Genomic DNA, 13,910 nt, shown 5'->3' with positions numbered 1-13,910 from the left:
TTATCTAAAATCTTTTCAGCTTGACAGAACCTGTCAGATCTACCTCCATACCACCATGAGGTTTTTTTAAGGAAGACCTTTGTGGAGCTAGAAAAAACAATAAAAGATTTAGACAACAGTTAAGACAATGTAAGCAACATAGTAAGACAATGTTTGATTAATCACCCAACTGGCATTAATTGCTCTAGGAATTCATAGGATGGAGTGATAACTTCAGGCTGAGACCAGAAGAATGAGCATGTTGGGGATAGATGGAGAAGAAGGAAAAGGATACTCCAAGTCAGCAGAATGTTGTGGTTAAAAGCAGAGAGATGCTAATGAGCAAGGCATGCAAAAGGGAAAGTGAGAAAACTAGTTAGGACAGAGTGAGAAGCTGAGGAATATAAGTATTGAGGAAAAAACCAACAAACTAGGGCCAGACTACAGTAGTAATGTTTGCCCAGAAAGAGGGACAAATATATACTTTTGTTTCTGGCATTAATTAATTATTTAGACATATTATTTGGTCTCTCCTTAAACACAGGTCCATTTTACCCATTTACATTGGTGAGCATTTTATTGGTTTAATGCTGATTGTGTTTGTCCTTATTTTTTGAAGAGGACCATGGCAGCTAGTTGGATAACTCAAGTCATCGTCTCCCTCTCCTTCTCCTCTGCAAAGAAAGGTACAGAAGCTGCCCACTTAACTTGGGGTTTACTGGCTAGATTTTATTTGTTTCTTTGTTTCTCTCTCTATCTGTCTCCCTCTCCCTCTTCCTCCCTCCCTCTCTCCCTCTCTCTTTTTCTCTCTCTCTCCCTCCTCTCCCTCTCTCTCTCCATCTCTGTCTCTCTCTCTCTCTCTCTCTCTCTCTCTCTCTCTGTCTCTCTGTCTCTCTGTCTCTGTCTCTGTCTGTGTCTCTGTCTTTCTCTCTCTCTCTCTGTCTCTCTCTCTCTCTGTCTCTCTGTCTCTCTCTCTCTCTCTCTCTCTCTCCCTCTCTCTCTCTCTCTCTCTCTCTCTCTCTCTCTCTCTCTCTTTCCCTTCTTTCACAAAACCTTAAACCCAGTTCACTGCGAAGTTCATAGACTGGACTTCAATAGGTACCTGCCCAAGCTCCACTTCATGGCTGCATTTTGGGACCTTCTTGCTTAGAGCGAATGTCAATGGTAACTGTTTCTATTTGGGACAGCAACTCTGAGGGTCTTCCCCTCCCAGCTAGATTTTTTTTTCTAATTAAAGGGGCCACCCCTGGACTCACTTCTTAAAGAGGCCTGTTCACTGAATGGGCATTACTTCACTCTAAGTGAGTACCTGAAAAGGCCTTAGCCTAAAAGGGCCAGGGTCTCCCATTGCATCCAGTCATTCTAATGAATATCTGGTCATTGGATTCAGATGGCTCTGGAGGAGAAAGTGAGGCTGGTGACCTCGCACAGCCCTCCTTCACTCAAATCAAAGTCAATTGCAACTCATGTCATCACTTCCATGATGCCATGGTCCTGGACAAACACAACAATAATGTTGATATTTGAGAGGTTATTTTTAATAGTATGTGCCAATTATCAAAGCAAATTTTGCATGAGGTTTTTTTGCATATTTGAGAACCATAGGTCTCGAAATCTCAAGATTAGAAAGTGAAAGAAGGACCTCTGCATTTGAATTGAAGTTCTATCGCTAGTGATCCAAGGAAATCATACATCATTGTAAGTTGCTCATTGATTATATATAACATATGCTAAGGTATAATATGATGTAATAGTATAGTGTACGATATGATACAATTCAATATGTAACATATTCACCTACAAACTTGGATTCAATTTATATTAGCACATTATGACCAACAAGTACGACAAAGATGTAATCCTTTATATATAATACCTAGGCTCTCCTTACATATGGATTCTTTGAAAGCTACTTCAGGTTTAAAACACCACGTGTGGCAACATCCATTCAAACAATATTTCACAAACCCATCAATTGATGTGCAAAAGTTTATAAAAAGAAAAAGGCAAGCAGAGAATCGTGAAACCACCATGTTCAATTTAAAATATACTTTGAAAAAGTTGTACCTGCCAAGTTTATAATAATACACAAGAAAATTTTAAAGTAACATAAGTGATGTGGATACATGAGGAATTCACCAACAAACTTAGGCTTTTTAAAGACATGAACAGAAGAGGCAAGAGCAAGGACAGAAGGATGAATTCAAAAGCGTGGCGTAATCCTGTAAGAACAGTGTTAGGAATGCTAAAGCCCAGAATGAACGGAGGCTGGCACGGAGAACCAAGGATAACAAAACAAGGTTTGTTTGTTCTTTTGGCTGTATTGGAAAAAAGGGGAAGATCAAAGAAGGGATAAGTCTGCTCCTCAGAGTGGATGTGAGAGTGTTAATGGATGATGGAGAGAAAGTGGAGTATTTCCACTGCTATTCGGCTTGTTTTCTTTGTTCAAAAAGTGATCTTTAGACTTGGAAAGTACAGAACAAAAATGACTAATAGGGAATTGGTAATGTCAAAAATGAGCAGTGACTTTATAAGAGAGAACCCATTTATTCTTGATGAGTTCAAGTTAGCAGGACCAGAAGCACTTCATTCTTGAAAATTGAAAGAATTGGCAGATATGATGGCTAAGCCACTGTCAGTGATATCCAAAAGATTATGGAAAACAAGGATTTGTCATGAATAAATTTCCTGATTTTTGCAATGGAAAAGAATATAGTTAGCAGTCTTTATGAAACTTGACTTGCCATGTGTTTGACTTTGATGTTTGAAGCATAGCGTCATCCAAAACATGTACTGCCACAAGCGTAGCCCCCAAAATGGGATAAGTAAGAGAAGGTACTTCTCCCTGTTTCTTTGTAAAAGTGGGATATTACAAGTAAATGTGTGTGTGTGTTTTATTGAACTGTTGTATTTTTTCCCTCTTGTGTGTCCTTTATTATAAAGCAATGGCTCTCTGAGAAGAGTTGGGGAATATACTAGAAAATGGAGAGAATATAAAAACAAAAGGCAGCAATACGTTTTTAATGAAAATTTTTTTAAAAGAACAAGTCATTCCAGGTTAATGTTCTTTCCTTTCCTCTTTTCCCCCACTTGACAGCTTCCTTCCTAATCCTACTTGCATTGATTTTGTTTGCACAAAATCTTTTAAATTTCATATAACAGAAATTATCTATTTTATCTTTTGTAATTGCTTTCATCCCTTGTTTAGTTAAGAACTTCCCTCCCTCCATCCCACCAGCTACACCATCACAGGTGTAAAAGGTATCAGATCTGGTTCTTTTATTTTATTTTATCTGTGTCATAATAATAAACAAGAAAATTTTAAAGTATTCAGGTCACATATCCATTTTGGATTTATTATGAAATAATCGTAAGAGATATTGGTCTACACCTAATTTCTGCCTAATTGAATTCCTGTTTTCTCAGCAGTTCTTGTCAAATAGGGAATTCTTCCCCAAGTAGTTTATATTCTCTCATTTATCAAGCACGAGGTTAATGAATCCAATTGTTTCTGATTCTTTTTAAACCCGGTTGTTTAACACTATTGAAGTTTTTCTTATTTGTTGTTTGCTTGTTTAAGGGGAAAGTAACATGATCAGAGATTTTTGTTTAGGAAGACTAATCTAACAGGGTAGAGATGAAAGATTGGATTTAAAAAAGAGAGACTGAAATCATGGAGAACACTTCTCAGTCTATTAAAATAGTCCCAGTGCAAGGTAATGAGAGCTTGCACTAAAGTGGTGGCAAAGGAAATAGAAAAGATGAGATGGTTATGGGAATCGTTGCAGAGGTAATACCTTAGGGACTCATTTTGCAGTTCCCTGGGAACAAGTAAGAGGGAGGGGTAAAAGATTAAGTAGGAGATTTGAACACAAGAGACTACCAGAATGGTTGCACTATTAACAGAAATGGGAGAATCAGGAAGAACAGGTTTTGAGGGGGAAATTATGAGTTTATTTTGAGGATATTCTGAATTTGAGGAGCAGACAGGTCTTTCTTGGCTTAGGTGATTATGGGAAGGACAGGGCAGTCTGGAACTACTTGGACTATGAGAAGTATATGAGGTTAAGTGGAAAGGGTCAGTAACAGGCTGAACAGAATACCACTTACCAATGGGAGAGGATGAAGGCATTTAACTGCTCCTCCAATTTTACTGCTAATGTTTAATTTCACTTCATTAAAAATACAAAATTGGCTTAAGATTTTTTTAAGCTTTAGCAGAAATGAAAGAGAAAGAAAGATAGGAAGGAAGCTAGACATAAAGTTAGAGTAGCTTCATTTATTATCTAAGTAATTTTGCAAAGGTTCAGTCATTCATGAACCTTTGTTATTTTAATTTTGACATAGATATTAGAATTATGATTGTCGAAGATTCACTACAGATCCAGTACAATAAGGAAAATAATTTAAAATCTTTTCCATCTAAAAACATAAAGGACTGTTTATATAAATTGGATTGGTAAAAGCCTAACTACTATAAAGTTTAAAGATGTAGAGATACAAATTTCCCCTTCCCTGTGTTTCATTTATTAGGCATCTGTACCTATAGTGTTGGCCAAATAGATCTTGCTTGCTTTCTTACATGCAAGTGGTGGCAAATGGTAATTTGGTCTTTTAATGGGAGAGGGGTGTGAGGTGAGATCCAAAGTCCATATGTTTGCAATATATCCTCATAAACTTTTTAAAAACATATTTTCTAAATGTGATATACTTCTAAATTTGCTAAAATACTTGTGAAAAGATCAAATCATATCTTGAAAAGTATTCCATTAAAGTATACCACAGTCTGGTCTATGATGAGGGATAAAGGACCTACATTTGGATCCCTGTCCTTTGTTAAGCTTGATTAGGGGATTGTCTCATTTGGGGCTTGTAACTGAAATATTCTATAGATCAAGCTTGGAGAAATATTAAGCAAGAGCTAGCCTTAATAGGAAAAGCTAAAAGAACTGGGTATATTTGGTAATAGAAATGAAGGCTCGTTGACAACATGTTCTAGGTAATGTTTGGGTTGGGGGCAGGGAAATTATTTCCTCTTTCTGTTGTTCCTTTCCTTCTTACCTTTCCAACTCCCTCTGAATATCTGCTTTCCAAGTCCAGTCCACTTTTCTAATACCCTGCCCTTAGCACAAATGCAGACAAACACATTCCCCCATAAGAAATAGAACAGAAAAGAAATAAGGAAAGGGGAGAAATAAATCTATTTTGCAGACTCAGAAAAAGTGAAAAGCTTCCTCCCCATTCTGATCCCTGGTACAAAGAGAACTAGAATGACCCTCTCATTAGTCTCTGTTTTCATGTACAGGAAGAGATAGTGTAAACTTGACAGTTGAGTTAGCTTGGATATCTATGGCAGAATTTACTCAGCATTGAGCAAAAATCTTCACCAGCATCATCACTGACATCCTTTGGCCTGATTCTGTTTCATTGCCTGTTTAACTCAAGTTTATTGAAGAATGCTGACCAAGGTCTACATCATTGTCTGGTTGGGGGTGGGGGTGGGGAGGGATTTGAGAATCTAACATTTTACCATTTCATATTAGAAGGTTCCTGACCAAAGCATCTCATTAAAATCTTATTTGCAGGAAAGAGGCTCATTTACAGTTCCTCACTTTGATGTATGCTGGTTGGCAGCTGTTCAGAAGGGGAGGTAAAATGAGGAAGAATATTTCAACTCTGGTTCAGGTTAACACTCTGTATGACTGAAGGATTGCATGAAAGCTTGTCATGCGTCTCTTTTTATGACACAAAGTCCTCAGATCCTTATACTTTTCCCTCAGACCAATTAGATCCAGTTCTGTCAGCAAGATCTGCATTGTCTATGATTGCCTAAGAAAAGTCAGTCATAGTCTGTATTCCTCTTCTTGTTCTGATTTTGAGAATTCTGCAAAGGAAAGGAGAACTAAACAAAGTCTTTCTTGAGGTTGATCCCAGGAGGTTCAGAAACACCAATAAATAAATTCTCTCACCATATCTTAGCTTTGAAAATGTCTCATCAAAGAATTCGGATGTGTTTAAAGGCAATTTTCCAGATTTTCAATGTGTGAGTGCTAACTGAGAATGCTAAGCATAGAATCACAGGGCTTGGATTTGAATCTGTTTCTGCCCCTTATTACCTGTGTGTTCCTAGGCAAGTCATTCATTTTCCATGGCACTCATTTTTCTCATCTGTAAAACTGAAGGGAGTAGACTATATGACTTTTAAGGTCTTCTCAGCTCTAAATCTACAAAAACAAGTAAGTAAAATGCAAATGTGCCGAAGGGATCCCTTGAGAAAGGTTGACTGAGGAACTGGTAAATTGGCAGAGCTATAACCAGTGTCTGGCAATTGTGACTTTGCCTCAGGCCACCTGCATCCAGGAAGGTATACTTTCTTCCCCCAGAAGGCTGCCACAAATAAATAGAATACAGACATTCCAAAGAAATCCCTTGAGAAAAAGGTTAACTGAAGAAATGGTGAGTTGGCAGAACTGTAATAAGCATCAGGCAACCAGAATTTTATCCTGGGGCACTGACTTCTAGGAGGGATGTACTTCCTTCCTCACCCTCCCCAATGATGCTAATCCATCTTCCTTGTGGTGGTCCCATTGTGCACCATGGGGTAGGAAGAAGACTTCAAGGTCCTGAGGATTAGAGGGGAAAGGAAGCATGCCTCCCCTACCCTAATTTTGGCACCCTAGGAGCAGTAAGTGTGCTTCCTACCTGCCCAAACTGCCATCCCAGGTCAGTCCCAATTTGTCAACCTCTTAGGCTTACTCTTTCCTGTTATCATTAATGTACCCTTCCAGGGGCACACTATTCGTGCACTCCCTAGCCTGGAGATGACCAGGCTCATCAGTGATAGTGGTTCAAGCTAACCACAGAGTCTATTTCAAGATTTGTCTCTGCTCAGTTCAACTGATTTTGACCAGGTGCCAGACTTATCAGTTATGATTCTATGGTTTGTTGTTTTCACTGCAGACAAATACCTTTCTGGTTTTAGAGATATTTTCTTTTAATATTTGAGCTTTGAATCTCTTAAAATATTACCCTTTAAAAGCAAAAACATTCCTGCTTTCATTTTGTAAAATGAAAATTGTAAGAATCACCCAACTTAATTCATAGGATTGTTGTAAGGATCAGACGAGATAATGTATGTGAAAGTACTTCCTTCATACACCATAAAACTCTATTCAAAGTAAATTGTGGTTGTTCTACATCAATATTGGTCCTGATTATATTAAGAACACTGACAGGTGAGAATACGCATGGAGATCCAGGGTGATGAAGGGACCTGAAACCAGAGCATCACGGATTTACAAATGGGAGCTTTAGAGGTCATTGAAGCCAACATCTTCCTTTAAAGGTGGAGAAACTGAGACAGAGAGAGGTAACGGAATAGCATTGCTCAATGTGTGAGTGCTACACTGGGAATGCTAAATATAGAATCACAGGACCTGTATTCAAATCTGCTTCTGCTCCTTATTACCTGTGTGTTCCTAGGCAAGCCATTTGTTTGCCATGGGCCTCCCTTTTGAGGTGAGTGGATTGTAGGACCTTTGAGGTCTTCTCAGCTCTAAATCTACAGATGTATAATCCTAAACAATTTGCCTAAGATTGCACAGGTGGCAAGCAGCAAGGATGGCTCTTCCACTTGCTTGCTGTGTGACTTTGGGCAAACCACTTAACCTCTCTGGGCTTTAGTTTCCTCATCTGTGAAATGAGGTTAGACTATCTGGCCTCTAAGGTCCCTTCCATCTCTAAGCTTGCAATCCTATAATACTTTGACACCAAATTCAGCCCTCTGATCTCTAATGTTCTGCTTCTCACATTTTTTAAAATAAGGAACAGTTAAAAGAACGTATATTTAATCTAGAGAAGACTTATGAGAGACATAAATATTTGGAAGACAGGAAAGGGAATAGAATAGTTCTTTGTGTCTCCAAAGGCAAAAAGGGTTCTAATGAATGAGAGTTAACAGGAAAAGAGATCTCAGAGCACCATCAGAAAAACCTTCTAACAATTACAGTGATTCCAGAATAGAATGAGCTGCCTCATGAAACATAAAGTTCCTATTACTGGAAATGTTCAAATGTAATCAGGGTGTTACCACTGTAGGGATTTCTACATGGTGTAAGGAGTTAGACAGGAATGACCTCCCTCTGAGGACCCATGAGCCTCTGCTTGTAAAATCCTGTCTTCCATCCAGTGCGTATTCTGAATCATTTTTTGCCATTAACAGTGATGGGTTTGTATTGAGCAGTACAGACCTTCTGCTCTGCCTTCCTCCACCACCCCCCACCCCTTCCCCGCCATTGCCTAATGATGCCCATTTTACATGATTTATAAGATGTGGCTAGGATTGAGAAGCAGGAAGCAGTCTGTGGCCATAGAATGTTGTTTTGACCTGATAACTATCTGACCAGGAGAGGCAACAAGTCTGCAACTCTGATTTCTAACCGACAGACCTCGTGGATGACCTTTTAAAATGTAATGAAATCTGTTGGGGTTTTTGAGGACATAATCCTCTGGCTCTGTGCTATCACTGCTTCAAGGACATTAAAACCTTTTGCTATTATCTAGTTGATTATTATAATAACCTGGTTAGATAGGCTGGGGATGATTATCTTCACACAGTGCCTAGTATAGTGGCCCACGTAAATAGGCACTTAATAAATCCTTTTTGATTATGACCATTATTCCTATTGTTTAGATAGGGAGGCAAACACTGAAAAGTTAAGCAACTTATCTAGTCTCTCAAAGCAAGCCAATAGGACTAGGATCCAAGTCTCTTTCACACCCTGTGCTCATGCCACCGAGGCCAAAAATATTCTACCTCCCAACAGGCTTTCTGCTTTATAGGATTTCTTTCCTTTTTGCAAATGCTACAAAGCAGATCAAACCTTTAGAACTCAGATTGACTTTGAACATGGTGACAGTAGCTGGCTACTTCCTATTGCTATTGCTAACTTTCCCTCACTTGACCCGAAGCCTCGGGGTGATGGAAGCCACCAAATTCTGCTCTTCCACTGTAGAATTCCTAGGCTTTCTCTGAAAGCTACATCATATCATTGCTAGAGTGGATGATGAGAAGTTGGCACTAGGACGTGTATGGAAAGCCAAGTTCGGTCTCATTATCTACAGCCATAAAAGAAAGAAATCATTGGGATAATAGGATACCCACTCCCAAACTTTTCCAGTACATTCACACACTCTCCTCTTCTGACCAGACCTTCTACCAAAGAGTAACGTAGACTACAGTTTTCCCTTCTACACTAAGGGAAGGTGTGGCACCCCGGAGATCTGGAAAATCCGGGTAAAGTTTTTTGGCCCTCCCTTCGCGTCAGAGAATAAGTCTGAACTATTATGGTATTAAAAGATAAAATGTGTTGATATTATACAATATTGTATACATATTTTATGCATTTCTGAGTTTCTAAATTTTTTCTGTATTGTCTGCTGGCCATTGCATGTCATCTGGCAGCTTCTGCAAAACTCCCCCCCAAATTCCCATTTTATTTCTTACAGTGACCCATCATATATTGAAATTGCAATGGGGAAGGTCACGAAGGGGAAGGGATAACTATAGTTTGTGGTTCATCTTATTTTCTTCTGCCTAACCACTCCATGGGGTGGCTGGGAGAAGGATGCTCTAATGAGCTGAGAAATGACCAAAAGGCAGGTGATAGAAGAGAGGAGAGGAAAGAGGATCTCATTATTTCCAACCTGGGCAACCAGCTGCTATTATCCTTTTGGAAGGAGTGATTTTTTTTCTTCATTTCACAGATGGAGAAACAGAGATGTAGAGATTAAGCGACTGGCCTATGTGAAGGAGGCATGTATGATGTAGTAGATAGGACACTGGACTTGGAGTCAGGAAGATCTGCATACAAATCCTCCCTCAGACACTTACTAACTACCTGAATAAGTAAGACACTGTATTTCAGTTTTCTTGTCTATAAAATGAAGGGTCAGACTCAAAGTCCTTTTACATCCCTTCCAGCTCTAAATATATGATCCTATGATTATTAAATAATTACCTCCTTGAAGGCAAAGACTGTCTTTTGACTTTCTTTGTATGCCCTGAACTTAATATGGTACCTGGAACTTAATTGTTGTTGTTGTGATCGTCTTTTGTTCTTGAAGAGGACCATGACATCAGGGAGATGATGACATGACTTGCAGTTGACTTTGATTTGAGTGAAGGAGGGCTGTGCAAGGTCACCAGCCTCACTTTCTCCTCCAGAGCCATCTGGGGCCAGTGGCCTGATATTCACCAGGATGGCTGGAGGTGGCCCAGCATGTTATTGACTATCTTACAAAATTGATGAGGTTATAAGGTGACGCATATCCTGACAAAGTTTTGGCACTTGCTTGGGAGAACCAAAGATATCTTAAATCTTGGTGATTCTAAACGAATTAAGAGAACTGAGATTTATCTTTGGATAAATTCCATTTGCAATGATTTGGGTGTTTCAGGGAGACATCCCTTTGAGCTGGGTCTATAAAAGGGAGCCAACAGACTTGAGATGATACCTTTGTGAAGAGACTAAGAGAGAGCTGAGGGTAGAGCAGAGAGCAGAAAAGCTAAAAGCAGACCTGGCTTCTAGAGAAGAAAAGAGAAAAAAAAGAAGAAACGCTCAGCATTTAAGGGATATGATAAGAGGAGATTGGAAGAAAACAGATTAGTCATCAACTTGATTAATTTTAGTTGTTTCATTGTATCTGGAGGGGATGAATTAATATAATCTAACAACAAAACTCTATGGAGGAAACTATTCAGATCCCATACACTTCAACTCACCCATTTTATCCTGCACAGTCAGAGAATCCATTACCACAGTTTACCTTCCTTTATAATTTCGCTCTATAATTGAAGGGCCAATTATGCTGCAAATGAAATCTTAGGAACCAAGGTCCAGACTTGCATGGATATTAATCATGGCACAATGATTTCTCTAAGCAGAGGCGGGCATTTGTTATTCAGGTCTAAGATTAACATTTGTCAGCCAAGACTTCCTATCTCTGCAGATAACCATTTTATTATGGCTTAAAGCAGTCTGGAGAGACAGTCTGGATTCACTGACAGAAGGATGGTCTCAGAGGCAAGAAGGCCTGAGTTCTAATCTTGCCTAGGAATAGAAGTAGCTCTACAAGTCTGGGAAAGCCAACTTAACCTCTTGCTTTTCCAGGAAACTCTCTAAGACCATAAATTACAGACAAGTTACCAAATTGCCTCAGTAGAGGGAGTTTCTATGTTTAAGTCCCTTATGCTGATAAAATAACAGGGTCAGACAATTTTTTAAAAAATGAAAATAAATTCATCTTGCAAATAATTTTTAAAAATTAACCCACCAATATATCCATTTATCATAAAGGCAGAATAGAGTAATCAATAGAGAGTCCTTCTTGTGACACTTTTTCTGTGCGACCCTGGGTAAGTCACTTTATGTCTCAGTGCCTTCAAGCAGTTCCCTAACACTGAGATGTTGGTATGCATTGGTTGAGGAGGAAAGCACCTCACCACCACCTCCCTATATGAATGGAATCCCAGGTTCAGTAAGCAAATAAATGATGCAAATACATAGCTATAGAGAAGGAATAGGGACTAGAATTGTGATTTTATTGCTATAGAAAACTTGTGTGTATATCTGTGCACATGCATGCACATACAAATGCATGCTTTGATATTTAAGAAAGTCTGTTATTTCATGAGAGTTGGAATTCCTTATGCTAATTCAAATGACACTCCCTTCCTTACCTTTGTAGATGATCTGATCTTCATCTATTCAGGCAGCCATCCTTTTTTCCCTCTCTAAGGTATACCCAAATAGTAGCAGCACATTGCACTTGTTATGGATGAATGGGTTTGCAGCTCATATAAACTGACATTTTCAAAAGATCCTTATTAGTCATCTCATAACTGCTAAAAAAAATTTAGAACCAAATGAGCAACACCAAGAGAAGAGACTTCTTGTTTAATGTCAGCATTTGCTTGTCAATAATATGATTTGTTAGATGGTTTGCTGTTTTTTCTTTAAAAATGAACTGGATTTTAAGAGCATGGTAAAAAAACATTCCAGGGCAGCTGGAATTTTGAAAATCCATTTGAATTATCCTCTTAAATCATGTTTATCTTAGAGTTCTGTATAGGACCTTCCTATATTATCTTCGTTTTCAAAATGTAAAGAAATTTTCTTTGTTGACCCCAGTGTTCGTCTGGAACCTGTCTGAATAACGTGTCTTAGTGCCCCAGAGCTGTAGTCTAGGATCCTGGCTCCTGGGGCAAATTCAGTCTGGAAACAGAGGATTGGGGAGTAGGATTTATCTATGGTAGGGGGAGTTCTTAACTTTTTTGTTTCATAAATCCCTTCTATAATCTAGTGAAGCCTTGGGACCCCTTTCCAGAGTAATATTCATGAATGCATCAAATAAATAGTACTACAAAGGAAATAAATTCTATTGAAATACAGTCATAAAATAATCTTTTTTTTAAAAAAAAGCTCTTAGGCCCTAGTATAAGAACCTCTGGTCAAAGGTATATTCAGTCCTTTGAATGGTTGAAAAAGACTGGAGGCAAAGGTTACCAGAATTTGGGAGGCTGAGGAACTAGGAGGTCTGGATGCTCAAAAGAAGCAGAAATTTGGATGAAGACTAAGAGCCAAGTCTGAACTTATCGGGGAGAAAAGAGAATGAACCAAAAGTCTCTAGAGACAGCCCAACAGTCAACAACCATTTGTTAAGCATTTATTATGTGCCCAACCCCATGCCAAGCACTGGGAAGACAAAGAAAGGCAAAAATAACAACAAAGATCAGAATAGGATGGATCGCACCTTACTAGAGAGTTGGTACTGGGTCAAAGTGGCAGGGGAAGAGTCTGAAAGTGACTATCTGGAGAAAGTTGGCCAACTTCTCTTCCTGTGTCTGTGTATCAGGGGATGTGAGAAAAGGAGCAGCCAGAATTGGAGAAGGTATCAAAAGATGAATTGTTTTCAGGAAAATGTTGTCTTTTAAGGAGCACCAGAAGATGGATTCTGGGCAGACGTTGCTATGGGGAGTCCTCATCTTGGTTCTGTCCACCAGACACTGATCCCCGCCACTTCTCCCTCAGTCACTGCACCCAGCCCAGGCATCTGTGGCCATGGCCAACCCCAATGTGTACCGAATTCTGCATTGCCATCGATAACAAGCCCCTGGGCCAGCTTACTTTGCAGACGAGGTTACAAAAACAGCAGAAAACTTCCATGCTCTGAGCACTGGAGAGAAGGGATTTGATTACAAGGGTTCCTGTTTCCACGGAATCATTCCTAGGTTCATGTGCCAGGGTAGTGACTTCACATGTCGTAATGGCACTGGTGGCAAGTCCATCTATGAGGAGAAATTTGCTGATGAGAAGTTCATCCTGAAGCATGTTGATCCTGCCATCTTGTCCATGGCAAATGCTGGACCCAACACAAATGGCTCCCAGTTTTTCATCTGTACTGCTAAGACTGATTGGTTGAATGGCAAGCATGTGATTTTTGGCTAAGTGAAAGAAGGCATGAACATTGTGGAAGTCATGGAGCGTTTCTATTCTCCGGATGGCAAGACCAGCAAAAAGATCACTATCGTTGACTGTGCACAACTATCATAAGTGTTTTTGTTTTATTTTGTTTTTTGTCTTAACTATCAAACCATTCCTCTGTAGCTGGAGAGAGTACTCCCGCCCCAACCCCATCTGATCTTATGCCTTGTAATCCTTGTGCTCTCACTTACAGCAGTTCTCTTTGGATATCATTCCCTTTTTCCTTCCACAAGTCTGGCTAGACAACAGAGTTAAGTTTATGATTATGAAATAAAAACTAAACTGCAAAAGAAAAAAAAAGATGGACTCTGAGAGAGAGAAATATAGGATGAAGGGGAATTTGTTAAGAATAGAGGCGGGCCTGGGACAGCAGTATAGGATAGGGAT

General features: G+C 39.3%; 1 pseudogene; it reads left to right on the top strand.

The window, feature by feature from the left end:
* Positions 1 to 13,100: 13,100 nt before the first annotated feature.
* Positions 13,101 to 13,487, top strand: LOC118858317 (annotated as a pseudogene).
* The last annotated feature ends 423 nt before the right edge of the window (positions 13,488 to 13,910 follow it).

Source organism: Trichosurus vulpecula, chromosome 7 (assembly GCF_011100635.1).
Source record: "Trichosurus vulpecula isolate mTriVul1 chromosome 7, mTriVul1.pri, whole genome shotgun sequence".
NCBI classification, from domain to species: domain Eukaryota; kingdom Metazoa; phylum Chordata; class Mammalia; order Diprotodontia; family Phalangeridae; genus Trichosurus; species Trichosurus vulpecula.
This window is presented reverse-complemented; position numbering and strand designations above follow the sequence as displayed.